This window comes from Stigmatopora argus, chromosome 5 (assembly GCF_051989625.1).
Source record: "Stigmatopora argus isolate UIUO_Sarg chromosome 5, RoL_Sarg_1.0, whole genome shotgun sequence".
NCBI lineage: Eukaryota > Metazoa > Chordata > Actinopteri > Syngnathiformes > Syngnathidae > Stigmatopora > Stigmatopora argus.
The window spans coordinates 17,661,033-17,674,774 of record NC_135391.1 but is presented as its reverse complement, the minus strand read 5'-3'; the positions used below and the strand labels follow the sequence as shown (position 1 = coordinate 17,674,774).

The following is a 13,742-nucleotide window of genomic DNA, read 5'->3' as shown; positions in this document are numbered from 1 at the left end:
TTCCCGCTGGTGCCGGTAAGATTGAGAGTGCGGATGGTAATCTGTCTCTCGGTGTGCCCTACGACTGACTGGTAACCAGTCTAGAGTGTAGTCTGCCATTCACCCAAAGACAGCTGGGTTAGGCTCCGGCAACCCCCACAACCCTTTCGTGGATGGGCGGTATGGAAGATGAATGAATGAATGAATGGCTGTATCGGATAGACCGGTGTCTTTATGCAGGTAACGACCTCCAACACATCTGATTCAGAATAATACATGGGGGTGGAGATACACTTAAAAAGGGAGACTAACAGGTCTTTGAGGGTCAGAAATATAGCTAATATACGCGTGTTCAAATATTTATTTGCAGCTGTATCACACAAATAAATTGTTTAAAAAAAAATCATATCTTGTCATTTCTGGATTTTTCTTTTTAAATTCCCTCACGGTAGACATGCACTTATATGAAACTTTCAAAACCCTTTATCATTTCTAATTGGAGGAACTTGCAATACAGAAGGGTCTTCAAATACTTCTTGAACTGACTGTAGGTAGTTTTGCTGCAGTGCCATCATCTTAAATTCTACGTTCGGCAGTGTTTCCTCCACTTAACGGGAAAAAAGCACATTAAAAGTTGACATATGGGCCTTTACAAGCAGCAGATAAGATCAACAGCGGGGGAGTTAATCTGCACTGCAAACAAAGTGCTGCCAACCAAAGAGGAAATCATTTACTGCTGCTGTTAAACGCCCACCACTTTAGCGGTTTTCTGGAATTTTTTTTAAGAAAAACGTCCGATGAGGAGCGGGAAAATGTCATCTCTTTTAATTAGAAAACGCTCCCAAGAGAGCGTAGCCTCCAACATTGGGTGGTCAAACCACAGTGCAGCTGCAAATGCTTGCTGACATATTTTTAGAGGTATGTTGGTTGGTGGTCTAGTAGATTGTGGATGAAATGTCAGATAGTTTAAAGAATATTTGTAACATGTTATTTTTAAAAAAGATATTTGGTGGTTTTCATGGTGGACGACACTACAGAAATCGGATTTAAATGTGTTTGCTTTTTTTAAGGTATATTTATTAAGAACATTTCAATTTAAAAAATCAAATTCACTGTGTTCCCTTGTTTTGTTAAATAAAAATCTAAAATTGAGAATATTTAAACGTTTAATACAAAAACCTAGAAAGATTACCACAGGACCCAAACCCAGCAAACTAGATACACCAGGCAGGTGACACCCTGAACTGGTGGCGAGCCAATCGCAGGGCACGAGGAGACGTACAACCATTTACTCATTTGCTCATTCATACCTTGGACCAATTTATAGTGTTTAACCAGCCTACCATGCATATTTTTGGAATGCGGCAGGAATACCCGGAGAAAACCCACACAACCCCAGAGAGAACATGCAAACATGCTCAAAGGGATTGAGCCCTCAATTTAATAAACATAGAATGTTTTAATGCAGAATGAAAACAAAAACTGTTGGCCTTGGTGGAGGCAAAGCAATCAGTCTAAATTCTTAAACAAACATGAAAAGAAATTATATTTTCCTACAAAATGTTCCTGATCATAGTCAAACGAAGATGTTCGCAAGTTTGTGTTGACAGGGGAGGGTCAGCAGTAGATGACAAGGTTCACACCTCAGTTTCACTTCCAGGAGACAAAAGCTCCAGAAGCAGACCATGTTTTATAATTAAAATATCCAAATAAATGTCTATTTCTCACCCAACATCCAGACCTTTTTGGGTCTTTAGCTCATTTGAAGTCTGATTTACTGGCCGGCCATGGCACTCTGGTAACATTTACAGGTCCACACAAAAAAGCAAGGGACGTTGACAAGTGGTGCTTTGGAGGAAATACCAGTCGCGTCCGAATAGTTTAAGGCCACATTTGCTCAGCAAACAACATGCTGACCATTCATTTTTAGTTAATTGGATTATTGCCCTGGTGTATTTACAGGACTTTTATAAGAAAAATAAAATAATCGAGATTCTCCAGGAAAAAATCTATACATGTTGAGGAAACTGGACCATATTAGACAGCGAAATCGTAACAGTGGCTTCCTATAAAATTTTAATGCTTGTCTACCACACACCTAATAGCCTTGTCGCAAAATATATTCGATTGGCCCCTACGAAGCATTTAGACTTCAGTCATCTGCAGCCATTTTTTTGTGTTTATGGGAGTGGGGGGCGTTGAAGAATTGCCAAGCGCGGCGAGATGCTGTTTAATTCTTATGTTCAATAAATTACCTGAAGACTTTAAAGTGTCCAAAAACTGTCAGCTTTTTTACATTAGGGCTAAAATGCTATTGTTTAATACAAGTGCATTCATAACTGCCCCTATCGTTTAAACAAACTTGTTTTTATTATCCCCGTTTTATTTATTTTTTACTGCGTTTTGATTAATTTAACACGTGAAGCACTTTGAAACATCTTGTGCCATACAAATACATTCAACTATATTCAAAGGGAAATTTATGGTCAAGCCTCTGCAAGCTATTTAATCACAATATGAATATCTGCTAAGAGACATTAAATACAGGAAAATCATTACGAAATAATAAGACGAGTTTTCAGATATCTTATCCAATCTGAGAAAAAGTGCTATGAACTGAAGATCTTACCAAAATTGTACTATTGCACCAAATGGATATAGACTCACCGAAATTAGGTCCAAAAAGTGCTCAAGCTACTTTAGTAGCAGCAATTCCTTCCCCACTTCATAAACGGAGAGAAAAGGTCCCAGGGATTAACAGGGAGACGTCACCCGGTGCCATCTCACACAGTCCGAGCGAGGGCCAATCACAACGCATCGACGCACACACATACACCGGTGGTAACCCGACAATAGCAGCCTGTGTGAGGCACTGAAACGTGAGCAGCCTGGTGTGCCTGTCCGGTTGGGGTTCGGATGGGGGTGGGGGTGTTGGGGTCTCTCAGCCGTAAATTGGAGGAGTCTCTAGGAAAGGAATTCACACGGCAATTTAGTCCTGCTTTGTGAATTACTTTGGGTTCAGTGTGGAGTTGGTTATGGACATTGGATAAATAACACACAAAAAATCATGGGGGAAACAAAATAAAGAGCGCAGCAGGTCTATGCATCGTATCCTGGAGGTGGCAGTAATGGTTTTCACAAAAATTGCTTTTATTTTTAGCTTATAGGAATTTTTTGTCAAATGTTTCTTACAGCAAGTGGGGCAGGGGGGTTTTAACAATACAATTAACTCTCTCAACCCTCAAACATGCCCTTTAAGAAACAACGATGGATTTTTTTATTTCATTCTTTGAATGGTATTCTATACAAAGACATTCTTAAATCTGCTCTTGAGTTTCCTCATTGACCACTGCAACACCTTAGCTGGGATACATTTTTTGTGGGAGAGAAATATATTAATATATCTATTAATATAACATTTTTCTTCCATGAATCTTGGTTTATTGGAATGGTAAGAAATTCCCATTTTTGAGTCACCCTTGTGTTTCAGATTAAGGTTTAATATTTTGTTATTGACAAAAAGAGTTTAGTGTGATACCATATTTTTCGTTCCAAAAAAAATGACTGAATCGAGGGTACAGCTTATATGCGCACAAATTAGACTTGACATGCACGAAACTGCAAGGTGACAAGGATGAAACGCCATAACGCACGACAAATTTATTTTGACGTTATGACTGAAATTCAAGAAAGAAAAAAAACGCATCTTCTATAAAACGTGATACATTTCAATGACAAACCAGACTGCTACAGACAAATTTCCCGGTTGTACTCCTCACGTGACTTCCTTTTTGAATTTGTCTACATGCAGGCAACACCCTTTAGGAAAGTACAATCCAGCAATCGATTTATACAGCATCTTAGAAATACCACATGATGATTTTTCTTGAGATTTTCCTTTCAAAGTAACACATTTGTACTCCCTATTAAAACCATGAATTTGGAGGTGAAAATTGTGAATCAGGGGGCAGGGGTGTCTTAAACAAGATAAATTGTAAAATTCTACGATTTAAGGGTAACCTTAAAAGGTACGGCTTATACGCGGAGGGGGCTAATATGTGGGAAAATACGGTAGGTTTCCAAATATTTTTTAATAAGATCATATGACTTAGCAAATATATTGATATACTTTTGTCTGTGCTAATTAGATTTAACCTTTATAACTTTGACCGTTTTGCATGGCCAGGAGATTTTGGCAAATCATCGTACTGGAGGCAAATTTGACAGGCAAAGTAGTATGGTGCGCTTACAGCTTCTTTTATTCAGATCAGGGGTTTCAAACTCATTTTTGTCACGAGCCACGTCCTAGCTTCGATTTCATCCAGAGGGCTGTTATGTTTTCGAACTAGTCTGCCAAAATTAATCGATTAGTGAATTGGCAGCTTTTCCGATCAATTGATCATTTTTGGAACTTAAAATTATTGCAAAACTTCTCTTTCAGCTTCTTAATAGCAAATATTCTCTTGTTTTTACATGTATTTACAATTTTGTTAATCAGAAAATAGGGCAAATATCAAATCTAGATTACATTTAAACCTTTTGTTATTTACTTAGTTTATTTAAAGTGAAAAATAAAAGGGGAAAGAGGATTTTAGATATAATATTTATATATATTTTTTTTTAATACTTTTTAAACTAAAAACAACACAAAAAGATAAATACAATTTGGGATTTAAAAAAACTGCACTTATTCATCTATAACCGAGGCAAAGGTGTTAATGTATTCATTTCAAATTTGATCATAAAACAGAAAGTCGGCAACCATGATTTCTCGGGCTGCACAAAATGTGGCAGGCCAGATTTGGCCTCCGGGGTGCTACTTTGACATCTGTGGTTTAGATGTTTAAAGAACCTACTAAAAGTTACTTTTAACCCTTACTAGGGACTTTTGACATCTAGGATCTTTACAAGACAAGTGACTATTTGTAGTCATTTAATTTAAATATTAGCAATGATTAGTTCTTTATTTATCATATTTATCATATCCTAATATATTTTTTTCACATGACAAACCTAGAAAATTAATACAATGTTAATAGGAAGAAAACGTGTTTGAAAAAAATTATTCAGCGATTACATTGCCCGATTCTATCAATTCAAAATCAGTACGAATAGATCTTTACATGTTTTTTGGTGCAAATAGGTAAAAACCCATTGCAAATGTTACAGCCCAAACAAAAAAGGATTCTACCTCAATTGAATTGATTTGATAATTTTCTGTACTGCTTATCCTCAAAGATCACGGCAGTGCTGCAGCCCAACCTAGGCAACTACAGTAAGTAGGCAGGGGACACCCTGCATTACCTACGTTTTGACATGGCATTTCCTTGTTTAAATAAGAGGTTGTTATGGAGTGCTGTACATCAATTACTATAGGCAAAATGTTACACTCTGTAAGGTCATCTATAATCCTTATAAACCGTGATTTATGGATGGATATGTTAAGATTCTGACACTACGTTGGTCCAGACATCATAGTTGAATTTTTTATTTTTTTTATTTTTATTTTTTTAATGGTGGCCGGAAATGGCTGTTGGATCCAAATAGACGAATGATTGAATTTCTTCACCTTCTGTGTGTAAACTCAAGGTTTGTATTTGTTTAAAATGAAAGCAGTTGATGTATGTATGGATCGTTGTTTTTACATGTCCCTAAACCAGTGGTCACCAAACTACGGCCCGTCAGCACATTTGGCCCGGCCCTCTGAACAATACCAGAGATGCTATCGGATTTATTTGCTGTTTAGAAAAAAAAATTCCAGAAATGTGTTTTTTCCCAAAAAAAAAATCATAGGCCCCGCCCTGTCAAAGAGAGAACGGAATAATGGCGAAAAAGTTAGGTAAGAGAAAAATTGATTCAGAATGCAGGGTATTTAACCTGGAGTGGACAAACGATTATCTTTTTGTCCAATGCAAAGAAAAGGCTGTTTGTCTCATCTGTCAAGAGACGGTGGCGGTATTCAAAGAATACAATCTTCGCCGACACTATGAAGCCCGTCACAAAGAAAAGTACGATAGCTTGCAAGGCCAAATACGAGCAGACAAACTCAAAGCAAAAAAGTGAACTACTATCTCAGCATAATACATTTGTACGCCAAGCTCAGCTGAACCAGGCATCCGTTCGGGCTAGCTTTCGAGTTGCTAAACTGATAGCAAGCAGCGGTAAGCCTTTCACTGACGGAGAGTTTGTTAAGAAATGTATGGATGCTGTCACGGAGGAGGTGTGTCCCGAGAAGAAAGATGCATTTAATGCCGTAAGTCTGTCGGCGAGTACAATCACCAGACGCGTTGAAGAAATCGGGAGTAATGTATATGCCCAGCTGCAGCAGAAGACGAAATAATTTGACTTTTTTTCATTAGCACTGGATGAAAGCACGGACGTGCAAGACACAGCGCAACTGCTCATTTTTATTCGTGGAGTTAGCGCAAACTTTGAGATATGCGAGGATCTGGCAGCCCTCCAAAGTCTCAAATGGACTACAATGGGAGAGGATATTTTTGACAAAGTGTGCCAAACCATGGAGAAGTTGGACCTGGACTGGTCAAAGCTAGCTAGCATCACGACTGACGGGGCTCCTAGCATGGTGGCCGAAACTCGCGGTCTAATGGGACGCATGAACCGGGAGTTGGAAAAAAGGGGTCTCGCCGCCCCGCTACGAGTCCATTGCCTAATTCACCAGCAAGCACTGTGCTGCAAAGTGTTGACGTGAGAGAGATTCTGCTCTGACAACTGAGCTGAACTTTTATCTGTTAAGATTGTGCATGGCACAACAGAAAGTTAATGTTCCATGGCTTTTTTTCTATGAAGAACCCAGAGAGAGTTATTTAGTTATTATTTATTTCACAAAGTGTTATTTATTTCCAGTTTTTTCTGTGAAGAACTCAGAGGGTTATTTAGTTATTATTTATTTCATTAATAGTGCAAATAGGCTTAAGGACAGTTTTTTCCCCACATCCATCAGGAATCTAAACTCGTGCTAACATAACACACATTCCCCTCTGCGGTATATGAACAGATGTTTGGTTGGTGATCTGCCTCCTACTAGCTGACTGAGGAAAGGTAAGTGGAAGACAGTGAGAGGTAAGCGCGAGGTAAGCGCCCTGTATCCTCAACAGCGGAATGACAAATTACAAGTCCGTAACTTACACTTATTAGGTCTTTTGCCGATTAAACGTAGCTTATGGAGAAGCACCATCAATTTCGTCACACGCAGTTTCTGCGTGTGATGACAAGTAGGCTTTTGTGTTGTGATAATGACGACAGGGCCTATGTCCGATTATTATTATTATTATTATTATTATTATTTGTTTCCTGACTTTTTTCTGTAAAGAACCTGGAAAGGGTTATTTGGTTATGTGTGGCTTTCTGGAAAACAATAAAAAATTTAAGCTCCCCTACGATCGTCACACTTTTTCTGTTACAAACTGACACCGGCCCCCCATCAGAGAAGGGAAAGGTTATGTGGCCCTCACAGGAAAAAGTTTGGGGACCCCTGCCCTAAACGCACCGCATGGCTGATTGGTTGGCAAGTTTCCAAGTGCGGGAAAACTGTTTTCTTTCCATGTTGACTACCCCTTACAGTAGATATCATCGTGCTCTCGTGTGGGCTTCGTTTATAGCAGGGGTCACCCAACTACGGCCCGCGGGCCGGATACGGCCCGTCAGCACATTTGGCCCGGCCCTCTGAACAATACCAGAGACGCTATCGGATTTTTTTCCTATTTGGCCTTGAAGACTGGGACGTTTTAATCTTGTGTTTGGTTCATTGCACCCCCGCTGAGCCCACAAATCATCCCAGTGAAGCGGGGCTTCGCATTGCTTCTTTGGTGACACGCACGGGGAGAATGTTTCCCTTTGATGCACGCGGGCACGTCCACCGGTGCATGCGTGGTGCATGCGCGAGCAGAGTGTTACCGAGACATCTGGACGATCGCAGGAGAGGGCGGAGCCCTGGGACCATCGCGAACTATTCAAGCATATAAAAACTGTGCAACTTGTTTGAGAATTGTTCTTTTTGACCCAGAGCTGTGGAGGGGAGCAACTCTGAATTGGATTTATATATTAGGAATAAAAATCTTTTATGAAGAACCCAGAGAGTTATTTAGTTATTATTTATTTCATAAATAGTTTTATTTATTTCCTGTTTTTTTCTGTGAAGAACTCAGAGGGTTATTTAGTTATTATTTCTGTCATTAATAGTGTTATTTGTTTCCTGACTTTTTTTCTGTAAAGAACCTGGAAAGGGTTATTTGGTTATGTGTGGCTTTCTGGAAAACAATAAAAAAAAAATAAGCTCCCCTACGATCGTCACACTTTCTGTTACAAACTGACACCGGCCCCCCATCAGAGAAGGGAAAAGTTATGTGGCCCTCACAGGAAAAAGTTTGGGGACCCCTGGTTTATAGACTTGATTGGCCCTGATTTGTTTGCATTTCGAGGTATAGCTGTCTTTGGGCCTCCTGTGCTTTGTAAACAGGGCATGGATGCAGAGTTATGGGTGAGAGTTGATGGTCCTCGCTAACACAATCAAATGATTGTAAATGTGCATTTTAAGTGTTGCTGCTGCTTGGTAGATTTGGGTCTTTCGTGTTGGTGGTTATTGTTTACAATGGGGCTAGGCTGACTGTGTGGGTGCTGCTGTCTTGGTTTTTGGTAAGTAGACTTCATTTTAACCTGCGGCCCCTGAACCAAATGTATTTGAGGCAGGCTTTGTAATACAGGAACCCTTCGAATTTCGGATAATGTGATACTTAATATAAAATACCGCAATGTACTGAAGCTGCAAATGTTGAAACTGCAAAGTGGTAAAGAATGACAGTATCAGCAAATATCGTAAAAAAACAGATGTCGCATTGTCATTCATGAAGTTGGTAATTTACGCTATTAATTACATAGGAGGGTCCAAAAGACATCTGGGTTATTTTTTTGTTTTTTTTGTTTTTGAGTGTTTTGATTATCCCCGGGATAAACCCTTAAGTGTCTTTCACAATGATGTCTTGTTTCCTGGTATGTTAATCCCTTTCTTTCTACTCCCTTGTCATGTGCTTTGTCAGAGACCATCAATGGCTATTGTGGTCCATCATCCTTCTCCTTTGGCGACACAGACAGTTAGCAATTTTAGCTCTAATCGATTCATTTACAGGGAGGAGCATGCATGACCTCCTACTTTGTTTATTTTTTTTTCAAGGCAGGCAGATGCTTCCGGTGAGATTTTGATAAAGCCCACAGCTATGCAAGCATGCACAGACATTACCCATCAAGTCAAGGCATTCCTCAAGGCGTCTTCCTTAATTTAGCCAGAACAGATTGTAGTCAGATTTTCTTTAACCGCAGTGTCATCAAATGCAGCAAAATAGCCTTCGAGTCAGTGGTTCAAGGTTTCTATCAATGCCTGAACAGAAAATGATTCATCTAAATTTCTCGACATGAGACCTACATAAAACATAAAATTCACACATAAAAATGCATCCTACACAAATACTTAAAACATACTGCATGTGTGGTGTGTTTTACAATATTATTTGGTATGAACCCTACAGTGACTAGTACAGTAATACCTCGACATACGAGGAATTTGAGATAGGAGTAAAATTCAGGGCAAATATTTACCTTGAGATACGAGACAAATTTTGAGATACGAGCATTTGAGACAGCCAGTTGGCCAGGCTACGAGAGGATGCTTTATGATTTCACCGCGCTGTCTCTCTTGCCGCATCTCCCTTGCCGTATCTCCCTTACGCAAAGATCTCTACGAGCACCGAGCGGAGCGTTGCAATTTTTCCATTTCGGGGGGGGGGGTTGCATTAGTCAGTGCAGAATTAAGGGAAACACAATGGAGCCAAAGCAAGCCAGTGCAATGAATAATAGTGCGAAGAAAAGGCGTATGATAACAATCGATATCAAGCACGAAATAATCAAAAAACATTAGTGTACACGTGACTGAGCCAATACATACGGAGAATTCGTATGGAGAAGCAGGAAGTCCGCCTCGAAAACCACGGTGGAATACATGACCTTCTTTACCTTGGTTATTGCACAAGAAGGTTTAAATTTAGTGTAACGCAAGATTAAATCTTTTATTAAGTGTGTGTGTATCGGAATCTAAGTCCAGTAAAGTTAAATTTAAAGTTTATGTTACGTTACGAGCGCAATCGTCAAGTGACTCTTTCTCTCTCTCCCCTATCCACGAATTCTCCGTTGAATAAAATAATTCCTCATTTTATTATTAAACATCATAACCACTAGTTATTTGTTCTCTGTTAGTAGATGGTCAACTACAATGAAAGTATGTTTTTCCATTTATTGAGGGTGTGAACGAATTCATTTGTAATTAGTTCATTTCTGTGGGAAAAATTGATTTGAGATACGAATAAATTGACATAAGAGCTCGGTCCCGGAATGCATTAAGCTCGTATCTCAAGGTATTACAGTATTGCATTGCCTCTGTGGATTATAGTGGTGCTACTTTCAATTGCCTTGCATGCATTAGTCTGGTATGGTTGGCAGGTGTAGCAAATTGGCTAACTACTGAGTAGAGATATATCAAGTTTCCTTGGTGATACTATTATAATATATGGAATCCCATAAATGTAGCAAGCCAGCGCAAATTGCGTGACAATTGAACCGGGATATTCTATAGCACTAACAGACATCCAAGCCATTTGAAATAGGAGGGGTGGCAGCCAATGAACTTTGAGAACGTGATACAGTATTCCTCTTGTTTACCCCATTTGCACATCTCATACCAAGCTTAGCACTAAATCTGCGCATACGTGGTTGAACCAGGGTGTGCCTGGTGACGCTTGGTACGATGGGCTTAGCGGCAGCCCCCTCGGGGTCCACACCAGCTTCCGTTTACTCATGGCAAAGGTCCTTCAATTATCACTCCAGTGATATGACCCCTCTGTCCACATGATTAAAGCAAGTTTTTTAAAACCCCTCCTTGTTATTAGTCCTTGCACAATTCTGGTATTTGCTATGGGAAAATGACTTCCAGTCCACACTCCGCAACGTCAAAATCTTGCTGTTTTTATTTCGTAGCAGCACTTACTTGTAATTTGTGTTCTGGACACACGTCCGCACATACTTTGTGAACTAAAAATAAAAGCCGCATGGGCTCAGTGTTAACGCCAAGCGACAAATTTATACATTTTTTGCCACGGGAATTTTTTTTTTTTTGGACTGCGCATTCTTGAAAGTTTATGTCGGTTTCTGCGGTGAAGCACGGCAGGAGGCAGGTTATTCCAGTTGCGGGACCTCCATGACTGGCCTGTAATTAACGCAAGACATTCACCAAGCAGTGCAGATCGTGTGGGAAAGGAGGTGGAATGCTACACCAGGAAAAAAAATCTGTTATGTTTACTGTCCGTGGCTTTACGTGTAAAGTTTGGTTCACATGAATTGGTACAGTTAAAACATTTTAAATATTTTCTGCTCTGAATTGAAATAAGCCTGTCACGAGTAGACATCGAATCCATTTGAAGTTGGATGGTAACAGCGAATGAACATTTCTGTTAGCTGTTAAACGTCCAATTCTAAATAGATTTGACATCTACTGCTGTCAATGGCATTGTCTCAAAAGGTAATTCCATACAATACTGTACACAATGTCACATGTTATTGCAGATCATAACCACTAGATAGGTGTTTATTACTTTGTGAGTGTAGTTGGTGAATTAGAAAAGTTAAACACGTTCGTATTTGCATCCTAATATCCTATTTTAGGTGTATTTTTTCAGAGGGTGGGATTAATTTGGGTTTAGTTATTTTAAATGGGAAAAATTCATTTGAAATAAGAGTAAAAAGGCATACGAGTTCGGTCCCAGAACGCATGGACCTCGTATCTCAATGTATTACTGTATCACCTTGGTCTCCAAACTATTCCAGAAAGGGCCACAGTGGGTGTGGGTTTTCATTCCAATCTATAAGAGAAAATCTTTCCACCAATCTGGTATCTTAGAAGTGCAATCGGAGGATTGCAGTCAGGTGGACAGGACACCATGGCACTGTTTAGTGTAAATACAGGTGATGAAGTCACAAAACATAGACCTCTATAATACCACACCTTGCCTTACATATTGTAACATGATCTTGGATTATTAAACTCGCACAAGAAATCCAGCAACTGTGAAAAACATATCTAAATTAAATCTCCGTTAAATATTGTCCATGTAATATTTGTGATGCCCGAGCAAGGCTGCAGGGGACGGGTAGGCGACGCATTGCTTGTACTTTTCTTGGAAAGTTCATTGTTCACACAAAAGGCCTGGGAGAGCTGCGACAAATCCATTTGGACATGCGATTTTGAGAATTTGGAAGTATAATCACAGTTTTTGCACTAGATAATTTGCCTCATGTTCAGGGGATCAGTGAGCAAAATAAAAAAAGACTCATTGGCTGCCTTTGAAAACGATGGACATCCAACCCATTAGGACGAGGAGAAGCGACCATCCATCACAGAGCGCTGCAAGCCCCCCCAGTCCAAACAGATTGGACATCTATCACTGTCAATTGCCCTGATTTTTCACAGCCATGGAGTATTCATTCAAATACAGTAATACCTTGACATATGAGCATTGACATATGAGAAATTTAAGATACAAGGAAAATTCAGAGCACATTTTTGCCCTGAGATAGGAGACAAATTTATCATACGAGCATACGACGCTGACGCTAGGTGGTCCTTTTCAACTAGCGCAGTGATATTCATGAGGAGAGGGAGAGGCTTCTTTTAATATGGACAAAGGAAAAACAGTTACCGGAATCTGTGAGGACTTCAAAGGAAAGCCAGAGGCTCAGAATGGTTAGACTTTGACGCCAGCCGAAACCTTCAAAGCTACTCGTGACCGGTTCGATAATTTTAAAAAACATACTGGGAATACACTTGGTTGTGAGGCACAGGGAGAGGCCACTAGTTCTGACTCAAAGCCACGGCAGAATACATTAGCCCACCGATTTAGGGTGTCCCGCACATCTGGCCTGAAGTCAGCTGGGATAGGCTCCAGCACCCCTGCGAGTCTAGTGAGGATAAAGCCGTTCAGAAAGATGAGATTGAAAATTCTTCCATGAAGGTAAAGAATGTCTGAAAGTATCCTGAGCTCGAATTGACAAAGTCGTGTGTTCAACCCTGAATAAAGCTCACATTTGCAGGTTGGATTTCCACATTTCAGTGACTATAAAGAGCTGCACATTTCCCAAAATACATGCCCAACATTAGAGAAACAATGATTGCATGCCGTTTTATTAATATAACCGTTTATTATTGACTAGCTGGAAGTGCTTGGTTTTCCAAAGAGTTCAAAGCATCCAACTTGTCAACACTAAGCACGTAAATGCAACACTATTATATTCAACATAATCCTGTTAAGCGGCAGTGCTTCATTGGATTGTCCTGTTCGTTGTACACAGGGCACCTAATGAACTCTTGGTCCACTGCGCTCATGTATTCGTGTATGTTTAGTCCCCATAAATGAATTTATAACAAGAATGAATGCAGTTTATAGAAGCGAACGCTCAATAAGGGTGCTTACCCGATGCAAGGTGTCCTCGCGCAGGCTGACTTTTCGACTTGGACGCAAATCAGAAGGCTCCTCCACAGACCGCCGTGCAGTAAAATGCCTTTAAAGCCACCAAACTAAACTTTAAAAAGTTTCCCGGAGCGCTAAACAGTCCCGCATGCGAAGCCAAATCTCCTCTTTGTGCGCAAGTGCGTGAGCAGCCTGCAATTTGTGGAGAAGCAACGGACATGCGCACTGTCATTGCAT

At 40.0% G+C, this 13,742-nt stretch overlaps 1 protein-coding gene across 2 annotated transcripts in view; it reads right to left on the bottom strand.

Moving 5' to 3' along the window:
* Positions 1-13,742, bottom strand: part of kank1a (KN motif and ankyrin repeat domains 1a) — a 43,393-nt gene extending 29,651 nt beyond the window's left edge. The window contains exon 1 of one of the 2 annotated variants that reach the window (XM_077599817.1): positions 13,509-13,742. The gene's annotated coding sequence lies outside the window, so the exon portion shown is untranslated. Of the gene's footprint in view, positions 1-2,646; positions 2,804-13,508 lie in introns of those variants that run through there. The other variant, XM_077599818.1, reaches the window with a different exon arrangement.